General features: G+C 41.2%; 1 protein-coding gene across 3 annotated transcripts in view; it reads left to right on the forward strand.

Moving 5' to 3' along the window:
- The first annotated feature begins 238 nt into the window (after window positions 1-238).
- col8a2 (collagen, type VIII, alpha 2) overlaps window positions 239-21,459 on the forward strand; it is an 84,112-nt gene continuing 62,891 nt past the window's right edge. For all 3 annotated transcript variants that reach the window (XM_044053270.1, XM_044053272.1, XM_044053273.1), the window contains exon 1: window positions 239-370. The gene's annotated coding sequence lies outside the window, so the exon portion shown is untranslated. The remainder of the gene's footprint in view (window positions 371-21,459) is intronic.

A 21,459-nucleotide genomic window follows, 5' to 3' on the forward strand; every position in this document is an offset into this window, starting at 1 on the left:
AACAAGCAGCAGCTCCAAGAACATGCATTATTATTTCCATTTCCTGAAAGGGCTTGAATCTATTATCATTAATGCCTTCCTTTTGTGTGTATGAGTGAAAAATGGAATCATTTGTATGGGATACCTGTGGAGTCAGTGGCCTGTGTTCTTTTATACATTGGAGTCAATAACAGACATATGTTGGAAGGAAAGTGGGATGGTCACAATGTTTCCTGTCTGATTTTGTGTTTCAGGAACTGAGGTGGGAGGAGTGTCAGTGTCACAGCTGACAGATGAGGTCAGTGTAGGAAAAGGAAGAAGGATGCACTTGTGTGACCTGTGAAGTGGGCACGGGAAATCTGAACCCTCATCTGGGACCAAGTCAGACCAGGTTAGTCTGTCTTCCATGTCTGATAGTAACCTCATGATTAGCATTGATGTTTTTGATTCCACTGAGTTTAAAATGACAAAGGAAACTAAGAAATGCTGACACAAAAAGTGTATTTTTTACAAATCAAGGTGGTTTCAAATTGTTTCACAATGTACAATGCACTCGTTTGTAAATCCCACCGAGATGAAATTGTGTGAAGAATTTTAAAAGGGAGCGCTTGTGACACAAGTTAAAAGATTTAACATGTGTCTGGCCAGTCAAGATAGTTCCAACTCTGCCAGATTTCTCATTTCTGAACTTCTGGCCAGTCGCTGCTCAAAGTGAACACATAAGTCAGGGAGACCAGGGTCATACTTTCCAAGTTCTGTGTCTGCAGTGAGCTGCTACGCATTTCTGCATGTGCGTACATACATATGTTTATACGTAGATGAGGTTCCATGCATGTCAATCCAGTTTTATTATCCTAATAACAAATTGGTGATTGGGTTCTCTTGACAATCTCTGTTGGGAACATTTGTCACATATCCTTGCCCCTCTTCCCTCTTGAAATAATTAGCTTCTATAATTGGCCAAACAAAGCTGTGGAGGATGGAATTTATTGGGTTTGATATGAAAGAAGATATAATTTTGCATTATTATTGGGGGTGTTTCACATGGGTGGAGAATCCAAAATACAGAGACAGATATTTGACAGAAGAGTCAAATAGATGAGGTTTGGCCTGAACCTGTGTGTTTTCAAATCCCTATATTCATCAAGTCATTCCAGAGCATAAACCTCTCATTCATGTTCTTCTTTTGTTATTTTACTCCACCCTTATCTCCATGCTCCTTGAACTTTCCCATGCATCATTTTCCCTTCATTATCTTATCATTTTACACTGATAATTCCAAAATACTGACACAACTTAAATCTCTTTATTTGGTCCACGCCACGGACTTACTGCTACTTAGCAGACCAGGTCTAAATGCAGTCATAAACTGCTTTGTCGTATTTCCCCGACTATTTTGCTTGCATATTTCAATTGGTGAATAGAAATTTGGAGAGGGGAGGAATAAAAAACACAAGAAGGTCAGCGAGAGAGAGACATTTCTTTCTTTCTTTCACACCATGTGTTACTGTAAGATATTAATTTCCTCTGCAATTCCTCTCCCTTCCTCCAGCCCTTTGTTTTTCTTCTCCATCACTGTCAGTGAGCACTGGCTGAGGTAGTCCAGGTCGCATCAGCTTCACTCGATCCTGTCTCTATCTTGGATCCCTCCTTCCAAATTGATTTCCCAAATTTTAAACCGTGCAGAGTGCAGCTGTGGTAACTTGAGAGCTTTCTGCTGTAATTCTGAGCCGCCAAAGCCTATTAAAAATGAGCATATTTGACTTCTGCGTCTGCATTTCTGATTGAAGTAAATGGACTATCTTATTTATAAAATTACATCTAGATGGTAATCTGTTGACTTTAAGTTAGATCTCTAGTCAAGCCAGTAAAGACCTGGGAGCAGTGCTTTGATTTGTAAGTTGGTGAAATGTTATTATTTTATGGCCTCTGGATAATTAATGGACTATTTAGCAATCAAGGAGAGTGGAAAAATTTGATAATTTCTCGCTCATTGTACTTTTTGTCTTTGTCTGTTTTTAACTCCCGGTCAGATCAGACGTTGTAATAAAATCTTAAAAACACGACTGTCGTTGTACGCCGTTCTGGCACAGAGACTGAGTATATACACTAAGTCATTCCATGTGGAGGGGAGGGTGTCACATGCATTTGTCGCTGCGCTTTGGTTCTCATGCATAGTGACCAAGGATCCTCATTAAATGGAGCGATATAGGTCACGTTCAGTTCGCTGTCGCCAAGTCCTCACATCATCAAAGCCTGTCAAAAAGGTTTTGGTCAGGTTGATCCAAATGTGATCCACCCTTGTACCAGATGTACCTTGATAAGCAAATGAGAGGTTACTCGGGGTAACTGTATGATACTCTGACCTGCTTGTGATTCTCTTTTGGTTGTTGATGTTTCGTGTGGTTGGCGAGGCTCAAATGAACTCACCAGAGCCCTGGAGTTGTCATGAAAAAATCTCTATTGTTCGGGCTCCATCAGTTAAACTACAAATTTTCTCCGTCTCATTTTAAGAAACATTCAAAAAATGTAGCTTTGGGGTTCAGTTTTCAGCTCTGGATGTGTGTGTGCTTTTTTTTACAGTCAGTCATAAATGGGCAGTTATTACACAATCCCACATCTGACCATTCACTAAACTCCTCCCCTAAACAGTGTTTACCATTCTTTTTCCAATGTACAAACATGTTAGTGTAATTCATGTCCAAATATTTCCATTGTAACTTTGAATTAGAAATCTATGGTAAATGCTTTTTAACTCACTAAACCATCTGCTTTAAGTTCTCTTTCCTGCTCTCCGACATTTTTGCCAAACAAAGGCTCAAGGTGTAGTGTGTAATTTCTGTTGCGAAGGAATTCTGAGGAATTTACAAACACTGCTGGCATCTCAGTGACCTTGCGCCACCCCAACCCTCTGTCACCCAGTTGCTTCAAGCATTTATCCAGTCAAACAAAGGATGGAGGTAGAAAAATTTATTATTTATTGACCGCGTGGACTGTGCGTGTTGAACACTTTCCAGTCCAGTTGGTGGCACACTCTTGTTCTCGTCAAAAAAACTAGACAACGAAGAAGACATTTGCTCGAGGTTATACAGGGAGGTCTGACAGTATCCAGACCTGTACGACCCATCACTCAAAGAATAAAAGAACACACAAATGGGGCAAACTCCTCGCAAGAAATCACTGCTACTGGAATGGAATGTGAGACTGAGTATGCATGCATTCAATGATCCACTGACGTGGCCCCTTATTTTAGTACGAATGGAACTGTGGCCATGTACGTGAATGTGGAAATTCTCTGTGTGGACACGGGGAACCTGGAAAGTATGACCCAGACCTGAGGAGTCTTGGTTCCTGTGTTTTAAGACATATGCTTTATATACAGACTTGGCCCACATAGTGCTTAATTTTTCTTAAAAGAACACCCAGTGGAACATAACGTAGCTGGTTCAAAAACAGACAGAGGCTTTAGCCATGTCCACCAACCCAAGCGCGGTGCCTCACGCCACATGTTCAGCTCGCTCATTGGTTTTCCTGAAAGTGCGAGAGTCTGAGAAATTCAGGAAGGAGAATAGTAAGATTTGGACCTTACCAGAGGGCCACCTCGACGTCTTAAGTTACCTCGGCTCATTCTTCTCTCCCCTCTTCCCTCCTTTTTTCCACATGAACAGAAAAACCCTGGCTCTCCCTCCTTTCAGAGTAGTGGTGTGTAACTCAGTGTCTATGAGAGAGAGGTGGGCCTGGCTCGATTTGCTTGGCCTTGGGAAAACCACATATACTGAAGTGTACCCAGCCTTCAACATGCGCCTAACTGTGAAACGAGGGATGTCCATAGCCCCCCATCTAATATTTGCTCCCCTATTTCATCTCTCCTCAGTCTTTCTTTGTTTCTTTGTAGCTTTGTTTCTTGTTTTTCTTCGGTTTCGCCGAGTTTAGCATTCCTCCTTTCCTTCCTTCTTTTTCAAATGTGCAAACATGTCAGTGGTAATTCATGTTGATAGCAGCCTTTTGTCCAAATATTTCCACTGTAACTTTAACCAAGAAATCAATGGTAAATCCTTTTAACCGAGCTGTTTGCTGAGGTGGCCACAAAGTCCTGCTTTTCTTGGCTAGTTGGCAGCAACCTGTTTAAACATACACCGTTTCTCTGTTGAGAGTGAAGTTTTGGATTGGAGCCCTCGCCCCGCCAGTCATCACACCTGATGGGAACAGATAGACTGAATCTGCTTAAGCTGTCAGTAACAGTTGGTCTTGGCTGCAAGAGCAGTGTGTGTGGGTGGTGTGTATATGCAATGGATCTACAGTGTGTCTGTGTTTCTGCGCTGTACATGATTTTTGAGCTTATGCTATGCATGCAGGCAATGTGTATAGGTCATCATGATTAGAGTGTGAAGTTAATAGTGTGTGTGTGTGTGTGTGTGTGAATGTGAGTATGCAGTTCACATGTGTATATACTGTGTGTGAGGTTTGTTTGTATTGAGATTTTGGAGCTTATGTAAAGCGTGTTTTCCAACAAGACCAATCCAATAGGTTTAGTTCAGGTTGCATTTCATCCAGAAATCCCTCATCATCAAGTCTTTCCACCTGGTTAGGCATTTCATGGTTATGTTTGGTTAAATGTTACCCAACAACCCAAAACCATTTGCTCCCGTCCTTATTCACACGACCTGAAGAGGTTTTCAGCATCTGAACGTATAAACAAATGCTGCACGTTTCCAAATCAAGACTGTCTTGTGTTTTCACCTTGTTTATTTCAACATTGTGTGAGGACGTCAGTGTTTTAGGATTAATTCTGTGTTTGAACCTGCCAGCCAGCTGGCCAGGACTCTTCTGTGTGCAGTTTGCATGCTCCAACTGCGTGGGTTTCCACTGCATGCTTGGATTTCCTACAGCTCAGTCACGCAAAAGTATGAATGTTAGGGTTAATGACTTTGTGTCAGCTTTCTACCGACAACATGAAGAGTCGGATATAATTATGTCAGATCAGACACACTTTTTCATACAGTACCCACTTTTTAAAGTAACTATCCCAACCCTTGACAAAAGCAAATGTTGACTATTTTCTTTTTTACTGCTATATAGTGTTTTGAATACACAAACCAGCATGTGTTTTCATGCGTAAACCACAACCTAATCTTTTGCATGTGTTTTTAAATACATTTTAAGTAGTAGGTTGTAAAAAAAATTAAAGGACTTCATTTGGCAACCCCCTGAAAATCCCCTGCGACTCATCTGTCCCAACCAGTCACAGGGAATGAATGGTGGGGATGGACAGATGGACAGAGGGACAAGCTTCTATAGGAACATTTGTAAAGTGTAACAAGCTTTGAGGATTCCTTTGTGCAACATTAAGGCTACAGCTGTACTACTCTGTTGTTTATGATGCCAGTGATCTAGGCTATATTTGTTTTCCTCAATTATTAAAAACAGAAACTTTAGCTCAGGGGTGATTGGGCCTTTGCCATAGCAGCTCCCAAATTGTGCAATTGGTTTGTTGCGACACACAAGGCAGACCTCATCATTTGCTGTTTTTAAGACTCAACAATGTGCTTTATGAATAAATTGGATTGGATAATCATGCGAAGTACTTTGAGAAAATGCAAATAAAGGTGACACTGCTGACTTTGAAAACTACTGCATACAGGACGAAAGGCACTTTTAACTGTTCACAGATGTTTTGTTTTCTTCAGTTAGACTGATATCGTGACGTATCGGTCTACGATTGTCTCGCAAAATATTGATTATCATGGAATCGCTGTATCGTGATATTATTGGTATTGTGGACCATGTATCACATATTGTATCGTATGGTGAGGTACCCTGTGATTCCCGCCCCCTATCGTGTTGCCTGTACTTACTTGATCCAGTATGCAGTAGAATTTATGCACAAAAACCTGAACTCTTTAAGGCAACATCATGATAATGTTCCTCTTTAAAACACTCTCAAGCTGCCAGAGCAGAACAGAGTGAATCTATTAACTTGTCAATTCATGTGTTGCTTTGACAGGGCAGCCGATGTTCTGAAAATGTGAATACAAAGTAATATTGGCATCACATGGATACACACACACGTCCTTTTACTTTCTTCACACATGTGATACCAATTACAGAATCCTATAGTGTGAGCAGGCTTACTTTCCACAGTGACGAATAACTTTGATTTTAGGGTGTCAATACTGTACTACCTAATGATGACACAGACATAATGCATTTACTAGCTCCTTACCATCACACCTAAGTGCCTTATACCCTCACCCTTAACCTGATCCTAACTTAAGCCCAAGTCTAACCCAGGGGGGTGTTCAACCCTGACCCTTGTGACATTTATATGTCTAACCAGGTCATCTTAACCCTAGTTATTATCTATGCCTAACCATAAACACAGTGTTGTCTAACCCTAATCATTTTTATGTTTACATGCCTAAACAGGTAATCTAATCCTAACTATAGCTGCTATCTATACCCAAACCCTCTGCTCTGACTATAGGCTATATATACTGACAAGGTCGTCCTGCCTGTGCACTGCCTGTGGTACTCTATTCCAAACTTTACTGTCGACGGACAGTAGAGGGAGTAAAACCAGGCCTCAACCCCCAAAAAGTCCTTGAAAGTTGTCAGGACCAAATGTCCTCACTCCCTGTTGTTCATACATTTTTGTTCCTCACAAAGATACATACTGGAGCACATACACACACACACACACTGATACAGAGACACACACTAATATACTAAATTAAATTGGCGTCCACAGAAGGACTAACATGCATTTTACACAAACATAGACCTAAATACTTCTTTAAATAAATCATAACTGACATTACCTTCCCATGCAACCAATCACAGCCACTATCTCACAGTCTAACACACACACACACACACGCTTGCATGCACCCGCCCACACACACACACACACACACACAGCGCAGTCTATTCTCATCTGCAGCCCGTCCCAGCACACAGATGTTCCCTCTCAGGGTGATCTCCAGGATTTGAGAATTGTTTTGAAGCGTCGGGCCAATGACGCGTTCTAAAGCCCTGGAGATTTCAGTGGCGGGCCCTCAGAAGAGCATTTTCCCCCCTTACCTACTGAACCCATCAGAGATGCTGAGCTGGTGCTGAACCATGGGTTCTGAAGGAGCACAAATAAATGTGCATTTGACGAGAAAGATGGTGTTTTTTTTTTATCTTTAACTCTCTCGTGCACCTGGTTGGAGACCTTCTTGCACAGATTACATACATATGTTTTCTATGCCCCATTTGGAAAGACCCTACATTGATCTTAGTCACATGTTTTCCCCCCCAGTAACTGTTTTATAGATTCTGCCTCTTATATACAAAGGCCAACGGGGGGAAATAAAAAGGGCTAATGATAACTGTTCCCAATGAAAAACCTGAACAATCATATGCATACTTTTTTTATTGCCTCAAACATTTGTTTTGGTTTGTTTGTTTGTTTGGTGGTATTTTTCAAATTTAAGTTGCATTTTTCTGATGGCTCGCTTCACATAGTGCAGACTTTCTCGACGTATTTTCTGGGATCTTAAAAGGCAGCTTGATTTTTATTTGTCATGCTTGCCCCGAGGGCGGTTGATAAAAATATTTAACAAAGCAAGATCTGTCCCATATTGCTAGTTTATTTCTTCTGACATCATGTCAACCCAGCCAACTGGTTTCACTTTGTTAAGTACCAAGCATAAAACAATAAAAACAATAAATAATAAATAAAGAAGTAAACAAGCCCAGACTCATACAGAAAATCTGAGAGCGATTTCGCAATTCATTGCAGCAGATTTTTTTTATCAGTTTTTGTCACTATAAAGTATTTTGTCGTCATTGCATGGAAGACAATGGGAAACCATCAAACTTTGTCAAAAGGCCACGCAAGCAGCTGTCTGCTATGAGATGAACGCTGATGTCTTAACCAAACAAAGTCACGTGCATAATTCAGATTTGTTGTTTTTAACATGCTAATTAGCAAATAATGTGGTGTAAACACAAAATACAGCAGAGGCTAGTATATAATATATAATATTACACCAATGTGTTGGAGAAACTTACTTAAAAGGACTTATATGTTCTGTTCTGTTGCACAGACTGACAACAGTGATTAAGCCTTATTGATCTCCAGGCATCATGAATAGGTTAAAAAAAAAGAGAACACCCTCTAATACTTGCTGAAGTATTTTAGGATTCAAGCCAAAAAAGTACATCACTCATCAGGGGCTAAAAATAAAACAGTGCTAACAAAAGGTCACTTTGGCTGTTAATGTTTTGCAGTTAACAGCACTGGTTTTCCACTCATCCTCTGCTCAATGCAAACCTCTCATGATAAATGTTGACGTAAAAATGGGACATTTTTCACTGTATGGTAAAATCATTTCTGCTCTGGCTGCATGGTTTCATTTTATTCAGAGGCAGGACGTATTTGCTTGTACACAGACCCACTTTAAGGTTACGCAGTCTACGATCAGCTTGGACTTTTTACCTTTTGTATTTCATCGTGACTAACACGGGACATTTATAATTTGAACATTCCAGCCGTTACCATGGCGCTGCAGCGAGAAACGGTTATTGGACTGTGGCTGTGGGCCTTTAAACACTGAAAACCCAGTGGAAGAAGCAAAATATAAGGGTAGACAATACTGTTGTACATAAATACCAGTCATTTGTAAAAGTTTTCTTTGCCATCTCACGACTAGGACGGCTACCTTGTTGCCCCAATTCTGGAGGTTTCGCAACGTTTTGTTATGTAACGTTTTCTGATTCAGCAGTGCTCACTGACGATGAAGAATGTACACAACTAAAAGAGAGCTGGATCTGTACCGAGGTTTCAATATGTTTCCATTTTGATGCTCAGAACCCACACTGGAAACACGCTGCTCCAGCCAAGACCATTTTTTGAAACAAGCGCATATGAGTGACTGTTACAACTTCCAAACACGCTTCCCTTTTTGTAACATACAGAACGGAAAAGGAGAGAGAGTGGTGTGCCGTTAGGACTTAGCTCGTGACGGCGGGTCTTAAATAGATGAACTCACAGGCAGGTCAGGCTTTGATGTCATGAGAACAACACCGGCGGTCAAATGACTCCATCGTTTTTTGCAGGTTTTTGTGTGCGACACGTGTTATTGACATTATACGAATCAAGACCTTTTTTACTTCACATTTCTCAGATGAAACTTATAGTGGACACTTTTTTAACACCACCTATTGAAAGTTTTATACAGGATTGTCACTCCTCAAAGTGGGACACTGATTGATGTTATTTTTAGGACGTGAACGCGTTGGTGTTTGGCACAATGCGAAGACTCTATACATCCTATTAGCAATGCTGACCCTACATCAGTTATGGTTGTTCAAGGACTGACATATATACTGTATGAGCACAATTCTACCAAATGGCCTTTGTTTCTGTGGTTCTGTAATTTTCCACTGAGTCAACACTGAGTGGAACCATCTCTCTGGGCCATGGTGCGTGTGCGTCTGTGCACTTTTAAAGGATGAGGATGGGATTCATTGAGGTTTGAAATGGGAAACAGACTAGCACAGACTCTTCCAGGGGTGATTATATCTGTAGGACGGTGGGGTCCATCCAAATGTGTGTGTGGTGTCTTTGTCTCTGCCTGGCTCCCTTATGTCCCTCAGTGGTGCAGAGCAGCTTGGGGCTAAAGGGCCGTGCGTTATACCTGCATTCCCAGTGACTCAGTCACCTCTGTGAAACTGACCTATTCTGTGGAAGCACCAGTGTTCTGGCCTGTCACAGTCCGTCATTTAGAAGGACAGATTAATTGGCCATCACCGAGGAAAACCGATAAAATACCAAGAAAGTGCTCCCATAGAAATTGTAAAATCATGACTTTGGAGGTTATGATAGAAAAATATGGTAAAAAGAAAAAAAAAAGAAAAGCCCATTGGGTGTTCTTGCAGTATCACAAACATTGTGTTTGTCCACGTGATGTGACTGGTGCCTTTTTGCTTGGAGTTGAGTGGAATGTTTTGTTTTTGTTTCTTTGCAGATCAGAAACAGGCCCAGTGAGAGTTCAGGTCTACTCTGGCCTCTATTAGGAACAAATTCAGAGACTACTTCACTTTGTTTGCTTCGAGATGAGAATGTGTGCCTTGTCTGTGTTACCTGTTTATCAGTGGTGCGTTCGGACGGCAGAAACAAAAACAAGGGTTATTTTTGCAGAGGGAGGGAGAGAGGTGTGCCTTCACTATTTGTTTTTTTTTAATTATAAGAAAGCCATGAGAGCAACCTTTGTGCTGCCCAATCGTCACGACTTGACTACACCTGATTAGATGTTGAAACAATGTGTAACTGTGTGTGTTTATTTCGACGCGGATGCATGGTGACCCCTTGCATGACAGTGGGGGAAGTGATTGGCCTACGGTGGCATAAAGACAGTGTGATGATACTGCGTTTTATAAGTGCACACTGTCACACGGCGCTGCCAGCAGTGCAGTACACTTATGCCCCCGCAAATACCTCCAGCCAGTCATTGCCAATTTTCTTGGATCAGCACACAAGCTTCTCCTTTTAGGATGTTCATGGATTTGAGTCATAATCTGAACTGCATGTTGGAGTCTTGGTTCCATTCTCTACCATCCTCATTCCTTTTCTCTTTCATTCCAACTTCCTCTCACTCTCTCTTCCTGACCCTGCAGCTGTCTGAGGGAATATTTCATATGTTTCTTCCAATCTCTTTTTGATCAGTGTCCTAATATATTATCCTGTTGTGGAGGTTATGGGATGCTTATCCCCTTTCCTAAAACCACCCTCTTCATCTTCACTGGTGAGGGAAGGTGGGTATGTGAATGTGTGCATGTGTGTATATTGTGCACTCTACGCAGCACATCTGCGGCGCAGCTGAAAGCTCCTTTGGGCAATGTTTGCACTGTTTGGTTTTCAACATCTTGTGTGTGTGTGTGTGTGTGTTTGTGTATGCTTTACTCTGTATTATAAGATAAGACAACTCTCAACGGGATGAGTAGTTTGGAAAAAAGAATCGATGGACGTCTTTTCTCTCAGCATGTGCATGTGTGCTTCAATCATAATCACAGTCTGTGTGTGTGTATGTGCATTTCCATTTTCCATGCATATAGAGTAATAGTGGATGTCTCCCCATTTACGAACCCAATCCCATCTACTTCTATACATCTTTTGTAAACTTTCAAGGGCTTGCAGGGCTAATATTTATGACTAAATAGAGCCAATATGTTGGAAATTGTCATCGCCGTCTTTTTAATTTCAAGCCCGAACAAGACCGAGGTCCACTGACAGCGCATTGGCTTTTAGAGAATGATTCATACATGCCGCCGCCGCCGCCTCAGGACTCATGCAAACTTTAAGTCTTTGGCAGTCGCTGGGGCTTTGCGAGCCGTGCCAGGTGACTGTTTTTTTTCCCCTGTGTGTTTTCTCTGTTCACAGGTATAAATATTTATTACATGTAGGAACAGAACAAAGGAGGTTGTTTGTGTTCCCGAACTCCGCACCCCCACCCCAGACCATTTCCTTTTTTCACATATTATGGATTTTGCTCGATCATTGTTAATATAACTTGAGCATCGTAGTTGCAGCACAGAACATGCGGACTCTCGGACCGCATGTTTCTAAAATCTGGCCGGACTCACATCATTTCCTGCAAGTACAAATTAGGCTACCAATACCTATAGATTTCCCCCTCCTCTCTACAATGTGGAAACAGACACAGCAGTAAGTCTACAAAAGCGCTTTCAGTGACTCAGCAGGTATTAAAGCAGGGCTGGGGAATTTTGTCCCTCTATAGGATGATTTAAATTTTCTCCAAAGCCTGCGAGGGTTGTACTTCATTTCTCAACACATACATCACACTAACACTCTAATCCTATGGCTGGGACTACTTCTCTTTTTTGAGCTGTCTGCTGTCAGGTGGTTGTGATGATGAGAATGATGGGGTCACAGTGGGCTGAATTTAATTTTATTGAAAATAAAATACAGCTCACAAGCAGTGACAGAGACATACACATACACACACATAGTGTTAAAGGTCAGCTGATTCTACATTAAGTGACTTAAACTATGGTCAGTTCATCAATTTACTTTTCATGTCCGACTTAATAGGTTCAAGGTTCATTAAAAAATACAAAAAATAAATTTAATTATTTCAATTTCAGTCGTACTTTAACATGTACACTTTCACACGTTTAGCTAAAGACTGTTCGACAGAGCACGTCAAAGTGAGTTTAAAACTCAAGTTAGAGTTTAGTACATGCAGCGCATTTATTACCAAGTACACACTGGGCACATGTTTTCCATCTGCTCTACTGTGGGTGACTTGCCTCGCTCCTAACATGTCATGTTGAATGTTATCCCTCAATCTAGCATTTCTTGCTCCTGTGGCAAAACAAACTAGAGTGAGGGTGCACGAATGAAGCCCAGACAGAGGAACAAGAGAAAGAGCTGAAGGGAAGAGAAAAACAAAAAAACTAAACAGAGTGAGTTTTCTAAAAAATGATCTGCTTCACTTTTTTGCACATGGCTCCTGTGATTAATGGGGCCGGGAGCACAGTGATTTGGTGTAATGGTGGTGGCAGGAATTGGTGCTGTATACATTCAAATTGAGATTAATGGAGAGGACATTATGTATTCTGCTGAAATGGTGCCCTGGACTACCTCATAGGGTGGGTGAGCTGCTTGCCAAGACTAGGCATGAAATTAAATAATGTGACTGACTGTGTGAGCCTCACCACTGAATACTTCTCTTCCTAACTCTCTTATTTTCACCTTTTTCAAAAATACACTTTGTTTTTATTTGTATGGGATACTTCTAAAAGACCACTTTTCCCATTTACTTGAGCCATTTGAATAACTTGGCCTACACTTTGGTCCATTTTTTAAAACATTTTCTAAACATATGCCACATTTCTAAACGGTCTATTTCTCAGATGGAATTTTCTCTCTCTTATCAAATTTGTTTAATCTTTTGAAAAATGTAGGTGATTGTAATAATTGACCTCAAGGGCAGATATACACATGTTGCAGTTTTTCTCTTATCACCATCTTTGTGCGTTTGTGTTGATAACATGGCTGCTGGGGTCAAGACACACACACACACCTCTAAACCAGAATCAATCACACTAAAATTAACAACGCGGTTTATTTGCTCTTGCTGTAGCGGTCCGAGCCAGGTGTTAAGATATTTGTTGCCGTGCATGTCACAGATGATAACACGCATTCACAAAACTTTCAACACAGCAAGTGGTCATGACATGGGAACGTAAATCCAAACAAAAAGAGGAATTCTGGCAACAAAAGGGAAAACAAGCCAGCAAAGCAATAAACTGTAAATCAAGAGTGTGTTCTGACCACTGGATGATGGATGCTGGCTGCCGTGTTTGTGTTTACTGGGATATCGTACGCTGTTTATGAGCACGGGGGTTACCATGGGAGCAGACGGAGCATCTGGGGGTCGCGTAGCGGAGGCCAGGAGAACTCTGTCATCAGCGAGTGGAGCTCGCTGCTTTGATTTCCTTTATTAGATCCCTTGTGTTTGCCTCTGTGTCATGGTATGTGTGTGTGGAGGTCTATTCACTCGACATGCACTTGTGTCCTTGATGATTAATTTGGTGGAATGTTATTCTTACCACTTGAGTGAAATGTTAAGGTGGCAGAAGCATATATATGTATATATTATTAGTATAATTGTGTGTTTCTTTGACCTTTGATCACACACAAACTCTGTGATGAAGAATGCCACTCATATATCATGACACATACACTGCAGAAACACAGTCACTTGTTGATGTGGGTTTTATGGTGTAAGGTATGGTGTATCCAGTTTAGCAACATTTATTGGTAAAATTGCATGTTGCAGCAAAATATCTAATTTACTGTATAATGTGGTGGAAAAACCGATGTAGCCTTCAGTTAACATCAAAACTAGATGATTCATTTGTCTATTGTCCAAAAAGTATGATTATTTTTCCTCAATTGCTGCCAAATTAAAATAATTTTACACAAGGGCCTTTAAGCAAGGTCAGTATGACTTAGTATTGATGATTTTAGTGCCCACACGGTTGGTGTAGTGGTTAGCAGACCCAGGTTCGTAACGCGGTCGGAACAAGGGCCTTTCCGTGTGTGCGTGGGTTTTCTCCGGGTTTTCAGGCTTCCTCCCACAGTCCAAAAACATGCAATAAGGGGATTTGGTAAATTGGACACCCTAAATTGTCCGTAGGTGAGAGTGGTTAGTTGTATGAATGTGTACCTGTGAAAGATTGGCAAACTGTCCAGTGTCTACCCCGCTTATCGCCCTATGTCAGCTGAGATTGGCACAGGTCCCCCCCGTGACCCTCATGTGGAGGATAAAGAAGTAGAAGATGGATGAAAATAATTTAATCACCTTTCCATTAAAATAAAGGTTTAGAGTTACTCTGAAAAATTCGACCCCTGGTAAATTTTTCTACGTCCTCTCAAAATATTCCAAAAAAGGCAATTGTGTCAGTTGTGCTTATGTAAAACTACTGACCACAAATTACTTATTTACATAATCCCCAAATCAGCACCAATCTGTGGCTAAGGCTACATAAGGCATGTAGAAAAAAGATGTTTGACAGTAAATGTTCTTGTTAAATCCATCCCTCTTATTTGACAGATATTGCTGTGAGAAGTTCTCAGCCTGCCTAATCTGAGACTCAGATTAGTACAGATGTCCTATGGTCCAAAAGCGAATACAAAATTTTAAGTTCCTTAAATAATGAGCTCCTCAATAGCAGCAGTGATGCATAAAGCCTTAATCAGAATCAGAATGTTTTATTAATCTGAGGGGGAACATTTATAAAATATTGAGCTGTGGCAGTAAGACCCTTAGTTTCCAAATGTTTTAACAGTCACACAGTCTTCACCAAGAACCATATAAATTACATCATTCAAAAACACACATTCCTATGTCACTGGCTGAGGCCTCGGCCAGCTGACAAATGGGCGGACACCAAATGATGTGATTTATCATCGTACTAATATGAGGAGCATGTTAAGGCCACAGAGTCATTTTAATTCAGACATCAATTTAGTTCATCCTTCTACTGTATCTATCAATCACGTGCGAAAGAATCTGGGAAAACAAAGTAGAAGAAGCTCTCTGTGTTAAGTGAAAACATGCTTCCATGGTTACAGTAAGAGGAAAAGAAAATCTGACACCACAGTTATATAATTCTGTAATTAGTTCAGGAAAGGCTCACCACACTTGCTATTTTCCAACATCATTAATTATAGGGTCACAAAGGAAAGAACATCTTTTGTTTACATGAATGTGTTTTTAATTTTCTTCCATGTGTTCATTTCAATTTTTACCTTCAATGAGACTCTTAAGCTCCACCTGTTGATGTATAATCAGTGAAACCATGGTATGCAGGCTTCTGTTTGTGCAGACCGGATGTAATTATACGGCCACTTTCACAAACAGGAAGCATTTTACCATGTGTGACAGTGACGTCTGCATTCTTTTGAATATGGCGTTAAGATCTCAGCAAACCCCAACAGTATTGTATGCAAATAAGTGATTTATTATGATACAATCACTTGCTCCTCAAAGTGATGAAACATGGATGTTGCCCCCATTAATGTGCTGAAAGCTGATGTTTTTTGTTTACTTTCCTATCTGATTTGCTAAATATAAGAGGTCCATTGTTTTTTCTGTGTCAGTAGGCGTATTTCCACCAGTCTGCTGTTATATGCATTCATGTTTTCATCACGTATCCATTTAGTGCAAGAAAAAGACCCTTTTCCACTGCAGAAAACTTTTTTATTTACCCACGATTTTGAAAAACCTCGACCCCAAACTTTCTCCAAAAGAAGTAGAAGGGACTAGGGACCTTTCAGATTACCAGGTACTTTAGAGGGGCTTGGGCTTTTTGTGAACGCTGATTGGTGGAACACATTTTGCAGTGGATGCAACCCACTTTTAAACGGAATTCTTTTCGCCAGGTAAATAAGTTCCTGGTAATTAAAGTTTCTAGAAATGTTGGTGAAAAAGGGGCTAAATATTACTGTAATGATAAGAGGCAGCAATGACATGCCATGGATTGCATGTGCATTGCATTTGCAGGTTTGAGTTTCTGCTCCGCATTGCACCTTTTGCAGCACAATTGATTTCCTCAGATTGTCTCATCGCACAGTAAAAGCAGGAAGCAGGAAGTGGTTGTTGCCATAGCACAGTGTGAATGTAATGCTCTGGCAAACACTGCTTAGTGACACTTGGCAAGGAGTGTTGTTACCGTCTGGACCGCCCTACAAATGTGCAGACGCGTGTGCGTGAGTCCGCGTCTGTGCGAGTTTCCCTGCTTCCTTAATGCGTTGCTTCCTCTGTCTATTTGTCTTCTCACAGACGGGTGGCTGACTGTGCACAGGGGGCTCATGGGAGATAAGCTTCAAAGGTTGCAAAGTGCTTATGGAGTACTCCCCTCCTTCGACCAGCAAGTCGTTTTCAGACACTCTCTAGACCTTTACGTGAATAAATATCGGCCTAGCAAGTAACATAAATACAGTTAATATGACATAAAGGCAAGAATAAATAAAATCAATGTAGTGTGTGATCCACACGGCATTACTCAGCTGGAGCTCAGGGGAAAGATGGATTAAGTGTTGGACCTAACCTCTGACTCCCTCTCTCTCAGGAACCTAACTGATGTTTATCTCTGGAAGTTAATTTGACAGAAGCCATGTTTGCCCAATTCACATTCGTCAAAATATGTATAAAGAGTGCCACTAAAATGGACCATATGTGCATGAATGTGTGCACTTATGTGTTATTTAACAGCTCTTTGGTCTCTACACCCTCAAGCCCAACACGTGGACTTGTCTGAAAGTGGCTTTGATTGCACTGAGTGGGCTTGTGTCATGGAGCCCAGTGTGGCCATATGTGAGGTCCACAGTCCAACTACACGCTGGGGAGCACAGACTTTATAACTGACCTGTTGTCACCTGTCACGCCACAATCTCCTCACAAGCCCTGAGGTCATGCGAGCATGTGTGTGGCTTTTCAGCCTGAGTAAAGAGACAGATGGGCACAGGGGAAGAAAGACATACTGCCAACTAAATTCATCATCTTAGTCGCATGCAAAATTAATGGTGTGAATTAGAATTAGTTTGCTGTTTCGTGCGAGACACCAGCGTGCAAAGTGCATGCGAGTCTCTGAAAGCATTTGGAATGTATAACTAATGTTAAGGGCGCCGTTTCCCAGTGTTTGTACATTCCAGACATACAATGATGATGAGGGTCATTTGTCTTATGTGGTCATTTGTGTGACTGCCTGCGTATGTGGGCGGAGCACATAGGATGAGAAACAAAGCACTGTTGGCCAAAGGATTAGGTCTAAATGGGTGTACGGCGAAAGGCAGGGGAAACAAAGTTAAGATCGATAAAGTGAGAGGGTGGAGTGAGCAGGAGGAAAATTAAGGGAAAATAAATGCGAGGGTAAGAGAAGCGAGTGGAGGCCGAGGAACGAGAGTTTAGTGGAAAATAGGGGAGAAAAGTAAAGAGGGAGGGCTGTGAGGGGAGTGGCAGCGAGGGTCGTTTGAGTTGGAGCAAGAGGAGAACAGGCTTTGGGAGGGGAGAACGAGAGAGGGACACTGTGAAATGTTGAAAAACCTCACAATTGATGGTGTTTGATTTCCACAGTAATTACCATTCCTCTGGCTCTGTGCATTCCCAATCTGGGCCTATCTTATATCCACGCCGCATTCCGCAAATGATTAGCTGACCCAGTGATTCTCCCTGCTGCCCATGTAGGGAGTCTGTGAGGAAGACAGGGAGAGTTGGAGTTCATATGCTGTTTTTCTTTTTTTTTTTCCGGTGCAACACAGAAGAGGAAAAGTCAGTCATTACACCCAAAAAAAATGTCTGTAGCACAAACACTCAGAAATGTATTGTGGCAGGCCATGTGAGATCTTTGCCGACAAAAAGACAGAACAAAATATGGGGAAAAATATGACAGAAAAAGAACATGAGAGTCGCACTGCCAAGCTTATTCGCACACCGCTCCAGCAGCAGCCATGCTTAGCTGTGTGTGAATAACAGGCTTTTTAGAACACATCTACTTCACTTTGGTGTGCAAGGCCAGAGTACACGCATCAGAACTGACTGTATGTCTGCGTGGGTTTCTTTTTTGTTTGTGTGCAACTGCAATTATACTTTGTGTGCAAGAGATTTAATGTTGCCACATGCAATGGAGCAGACTGTACATTAGCAGGCCCGCACGATCTGGAGCACCTAGAGGTTTGGCGCTCCAGCCGCTTTCCCATCAGCCCCATCATCAGTCATTGTCCAGTTACACAGCAGTGCGCTTCGCTGTGTGTCCCAGACGCCTGTGGAGAGATAAAGTCCCTCTCATATTTTTCAACGTTACACAACTCAGCACGAGAACTGGCCCATACTGTAAGCTTCTGTATGCTGAGCAGCGGGAGACTATAAATTACACAGACACATACAGACTTATGTTTAACATTGATATAATAACTACAAGCAAACGGGACGGTCGTCATGGAGAGCGGTGTTCTACTGCAGTCTAGACGCGACCCTCTCGGGTGCCCTCTTTTTTTTTTTTGCTCATTTTACATTTCCATTTTGTGTAATCTAAAGTAACCACCTGGGCAATGTTTATTTATTTACTGTCCTCTCATGGGTCCTCTCTGTAGGCAGCACGTGGGCCAATTGCGAGGTTTAGAATGTAAATGTAATGCACATTTCTGGAACCGTGCCTCTATTTTGTCTGTTGATGTGCAACTTTTTATAGACCCCGTCCTTATGAAGCAGCAGGTTGTGCTGTAGGAAGAACTTCAGCAGCCTAAATAAAACTTCATTAGTCTGTAATTGCACTCTTTTAATGAGCCTTTTAGGCCTTAATTGCACTGTCTCGTTAGACTTTTTTTTTTTATTTAATTGCATTTGATAGTGTGTGTGTGATAAAACTAAAGTGCTAAAACAGTGATTATGCTGTCTCCTCAGCAAGAGTCTTGACTGCACCTATATAACCTCATGGGTGTTAAGTTATTTCATTAGTGGCTGCCATTAAAATATTTAAAGGTACCAAGTGGTGTTTTTGACCGCTAGTAGTGCTATGGAGCATTTTTGTCTGATAGCATGGGTGTTGTTTTTTTCATTGGGGAACAACAAAGAATATTTCTAACATATAAACGTAGACACAAACAATGCATTTTAATCTTAATCTGAAGCTTTTTGCCCGGCTACAAAAGTCTGAGAATACGGAGGAAACGTTATGTTACATGCTAACACTGTAAATGGAGTTTGGCAGTATAGCTAGTACAGTTTCTGTAGTGTTTCAGCTCACAATTTTGCAGGGTCATTCAGTATTTTCCTTTGCCAAAACTAAAGAAATCATTGTGGTAGGAAAAATATTTTGGTTGTTTGACCTTGAAGGAGAAGCCATGTGAATTTCTGCATTAAGTAACAAAGGAAACTCATTTCATGAATAGAAATAATGACATACCATTTATAGCAAAGTGTTTCCTGATGCAGCTAAGTTCCTTTTTATCGTTTCTATTTTCTTTGCCAGTCATGCTAACTCACATTACATTGTTTTGTTACATATTTATGTAAGATTGGCTCTACAGCTGGATGGAAACATGATTATGGATCACGTTCTACCATGACTCATTATACATTTCTGCAGTGGCTTGTGTGTTGATAATTTCTGACTGCGGAAAGTGACCAAATATGTTTATTTTACTTAAAAGAATCACACAATAGATTGTTCCCCAATATGTTTCAAACAGGCCCCGTTCGACCCAAAGTTGTGGATTCCTGTATAAATGGGAAATGACGGATGAAAGAGATGGGATTGCTGCTGTTGGAGAACTTTTGGGCACATCATCAATTTTTCTTCTCCGTGAGACATTGAATATTTGGAGAAGTGACAGTTGTGTATTTGAGTAAGGATGAAAAAATGCGTTTAAGCCAAAATAGAGGAGGGAAAATGAAAGTGAGAATTGAAACAGTGAATTCAGTTGCACACTTCAGTTGTGCAACGATTGCAAATGTGAAATACATTTTCCTTCTCTCTGTTGTTCAAGGACAAGCTTCCATTTTCCCCTATGTTTTAAAATTCTCCTTTTTTTATGCCTCCTGTATAATCTTTACCCTGTAAAGCAGAGTTTCCCCACCTCTTCCCTGGGTTGCTTGGATAAATATTCAGTGTTTTCCTGTGTGCCACTGTATCACAAGCCTTTTTCTGCCAGTTTGACAAAGGTGTGTAGTTACGTTCACAGCTCTGGAAATGTAGTTTGTGTGGTCATTATATCCAGGAGAATCTTGGAGTGATGCTGTGGTTTGGTATTGGAACGGATTTTGGAATTATCTGTCGATGGGCAGCGATGGTGAATCGCTCCTCCTCAGCATCAGGTTTTGATCAGGCTTGCTGGGAGAGGATATCAGTGACACAGACCCCAGTACAAAAAAAAAAAAAAATCATGCATGGAGAGGAGGAAGAGTTAAGAGGCTTCTCACAAATTTGGAAACACATTGGCTGGAATCATCCAACGTGCTGTGCCACTCCAAGCATGCTTTAGTCGTTTCTTCAACCAAACTAAAATGACAAGATAAGCTGTGCATTACCGTCCGAAGACAGCTTCATCACGGAGCGAGACAACACTGACTCACCAAGGCCAATAGTATATTTCATCAAGCAAATGCTGTGTCCTTCTTGTTCTCTTTACAGTCATCATTTCATGTGCCATTGCACATGTATCTCATAATCTCGTCTTTTAAAAATACTATCCATCAACATTTCTTTCCTTCAACATGAACAATGGCAGAAATGTGCCTGTGTGATCCCTTGTCAGGAATTGGATTTCATTTTCCACCGCTCACTCTCCCTTTTCACACCACCCTTTCATTTTCAAAAGAAACAGCAGTGATGAGGTGCATGTCTAGACTTCTGCATGGGGATACCACTCAAAATAAATCCATGGGCGATGCGATGGACTTTCTGGAGTGGAAAGGTACACGCTGATTGATTATGAATCGCTCTGTTGTGACAGGAACGGGCCATGAGGCGACTGGAATAGTTGGCATTGTTGAGAAAATTCATGGGACTCGGGGACGTTCATCTGTTTTCTTTTTTCTCTGGCAAATCATCATTCAAATCATTCAAACTGGACCTGCCATCCCTCGAAGATGACTTGTTAAATAATGGCATATGATTGATAGTTAGTCATATTTGCCACCTACAGCATGTAAAGAGAGAGTGGATTTCAAAAATAATGTACAGAGCAGGAAAACAAAAGGTCAAGAAGAGAGAACAGATGAAACTCATGCTATCTCTTTAGCCATGTTTCCACCAAGTGGAACGGGTCACTTTAGGTATGATACAGTATGTACTTTTTTGCATTTCCCTTAGGAATAGTACCAAAATAACTGGCCCTAACCGTTCCACTTTTATGTACCCTCTTTCTCAGAAATAAAACCGAGCTGCTGGATGTCCTCCATTGTT

This window comes from Solea senegalensis, linkage group LG20 (genome assembly GCF_019176455.1).
Source record: "Solea senegalensis isolate Sse05_10M linkage group LG20, IFAPA_SoseM_1, whole genome shotgun sequence".
NCBI lineage: Eukaryota > Metazoa > Chordata > Actinopteri > Pleuronectiformes > Soleidae > Solea > Solea senegalensis.